Raw genomic sequence first — 3,069 nt, forward strand, 5'->3', positions numbered from 1 at the left:
AAACCTAAAGAAATCGACCACATTTTTTTTTTCTTTTTCTGTATTTTTAGCAATTTTGCTGTGGAGTAGAATGAAATGGAACATTCGGTGCCTTTTCATCGCCTTTAACAAATCTGTTGTATGACTGTATTTTATCCTGCCGTGCATTTATAAATGTATATAGAAATTTAATTTTGTTGTTTATACAAGTGCTTTTCATTATTTTCAGATATCAGAATGTTTTCAGGGAAAAGGCCTTTTATTCTGGAGTCATATTTATTAATGAAATGAACATTTATTAAAACTATTAAAGAACGATCACTAAATTCCCATGTAACAGGACATCCTCAGTTTGCTCAGTCTGATGTTTTCTCTTGAGTTAATATGATTTCACTCCTGATCAACAATGACCACACTGAAATGACACCTCAGTATGCCGCATTATGATGAACTGTAAAAATCAAAAAAAAAAAAAAAAAAATGTAGACATCATCATCACTTGCTGGTTTAGATTCATTTCAGATTAGAAGCTATATAAAATATAGACTGCAACTTGATGTCACACTAGTCATTGGTGGTCACTAAACAGTATCCCAAAGAAATAACAAATAGTTTGTATCCTTCGTTACACTTTGTTGGGAGGCCCAACATTGTTGTGATTTAGTACCCAAAAATGTTGACATCAAACCAGGAATTCGTAATATATGGAAACAGCTGATGCAAATCATGTTATCCAACATCATCTGCCTACTTTGGCGGACCACTAATGAAAATAGATGTGCAATATTACTTAACCATCAAATTACTTGTTCATTAAAGTGAAGAAAAGCTAGTTCTGAGTCAAACTGGAACTCTGTTTTGGAAAACCAGGCTAAAACAGGTTGTGGTTCACAGTTGAAGTTACCTCCTGGACATGTCCACCAAAACTGCCCTGCATGAATGAAAGGCACGCAGAGAGGCACGTCAAAATAAAACTTTTTTCCTTTTGTTATCTCTGCGGACTGTTTGGAGCTGAAGGTGCAGGGAATGACGCACCATTGAACTTCATGATTGTTTTGCCATGTTCCCTATTTATGATGCTGCTCAATTTGAGTTGGAATTAGAAATACTTTATGAATAATTCATTTAGAATTATCCACAGTTTTGTCATCATAGAGTTTGCAAAGGGAATTTTATTCAAATCTTTATGCAGAATAAAGCTGTTTGCTGTTATATTACTGTTTGGAATCTTATGTACTGTAATGTCAACATATGAAACAAGGTAATATAATTTAACACTTCTATTTTTTTTATATCAAAAAGAACACATTAAACAGTGATGATTTTCTTATCTTATATCTACAAATAACTTTGGCACCGTACTTAATTTATTATTATTTACTTAAGTGTAAGCAATAAGTTTCTTTGGTTAGTTGGTTGTAGTTGTAAAATTTAAAGTTTTTATTGCTGCTCCCTAGATTGTGCATCCCTTGTGGTTAATGCTTGATTGTATCAATATGGTGATGCCTCTTTTATGATATCTGAGCATATCGCCAAGGTAAGGAACCAGTCTAATGCAGACTTTGGCCAAATGAAAAATGTGCAAGAAGCTTATTTGTCCAGGAGCCTGTACCATAGTACTAGCAAAGTGAGGTTTATGCTATTCCCCAGATGGTGGTGCAGGCTTTTGTTCATTTCAAGGTTCAGCAGTCTGTCCATGAAGTTTCATTAGAAAAATCAGAAATTCTTACCTCTATCTTAAAACTGTTATTTTAGCCATTGGCAAAAAGACAATGTACAATTAGCCCATATCATGAGGACTAGCCATAAGGAAAGCCAAACCAGTGAGTCAAGCCTGCTCCACTGCAGCCTATCCTGGCTGTGAAGGAGCTGTTCACTGGGAGCTGTCTGGGCACTTCCACTCCACTTCCATATATAGTGTCACATAGATCTGTTGCGGGATAACTGTAACTGCGCTGACCTAGTCTCTTCCTTCTTGAGGTTAAAAGATACTGGGAATTGGGCCCTCAGTGGCTGATGTTGGCAACAAAACAGGACAGGCAGCAGATGAAGGTTGAAGGAGGGGGCCCTTACAGTGCTTTTGGATAACTGGGACGTTGCAGAGTCACTTAAAGAATGGTTATTTGTAGCACGGAGAAGTTACAAGTGTCATGAGACAGAATGAAACAGATCTATGATCGACTCAAAGAAGCTTAATCCAAGACACCAGGTACTTTTTCTCTCTCCCATGGCTGCAGTCAGCTTGAAATTTCAGAACAGGGACACAGTGTTACTGAGAGGATGACAGAGCTGCATAATTTCATTGCAACTTAATAACATTGATCTTCTAAAAGTGTGACAGTGACTTAGGTCTGCATGTTAGGATAGATGGGCCCACATAATGATGACCATTTTGTTACAATACTATTCATAAATATAGAAGATGTTAAGGGCGGCACAGTTGGATAGTGGTTAGCGCTGTTGCCTCACAGCAAAGTCTTAATGTTTACAGTTAGTGGCTCTGTCCCCATCTGACACCATGGTCCAGATCCATTTCATCTGCCCAGAAAATGTTACGATGACTTAAACAGGCAAATTTAGATATGTTGAACAAAAAGGAATTGGAATTGAATTGAACTGAAACAAACCGAAATGAATTAAGTTAAACCAATAAAAAGAGAAGCTTATGTGAGAAAAAGAGAACATCTTACTCATCTCTGTGTAATTTGACAGCTCAGTTTGTGCCACCCTCTAGAAAGCTCTCACAACAACTCTGCAGTATTTGAAAAAAATAAAAATGTATATTATGTGTTCTGGACTAAATATTTTGTGGCAGCAGATTTACAGAATAGTAGAATTCTGCAGAGCATACATAATATATCATTTTCAAGAAAATGTGAAGAAAACGTGAGATGGGAAGGTCAGAAAGGATGATGTGCAGATTCGGGCATAAGGCTAACATAGATGCCATATGTTATATTTTCTAGGGGTATTACTGGATTCCCCCACTCTCACTCCTGACAGTCAGTCAGACAGACTGACTGACAGACGACAGACAGGCGAAACAAGACGATTGAGATACAGACCAAACTCCTCTTATCAGTGTGCAAG

Source organism: Echeneis naucrates, chromosome 8 (genome assembly GCF_900963305.1).
Source record: "Echeneis naucrates chromosome 8, fEcheNa1.1, whole genome shotgun sequence".
Taxonomy (NCBI): Eukaryota; Metazoa; Chordata; class Actinopteri; order Carangiformes; family Echeneidae; genus Echeneis; species Echeneis naucrates.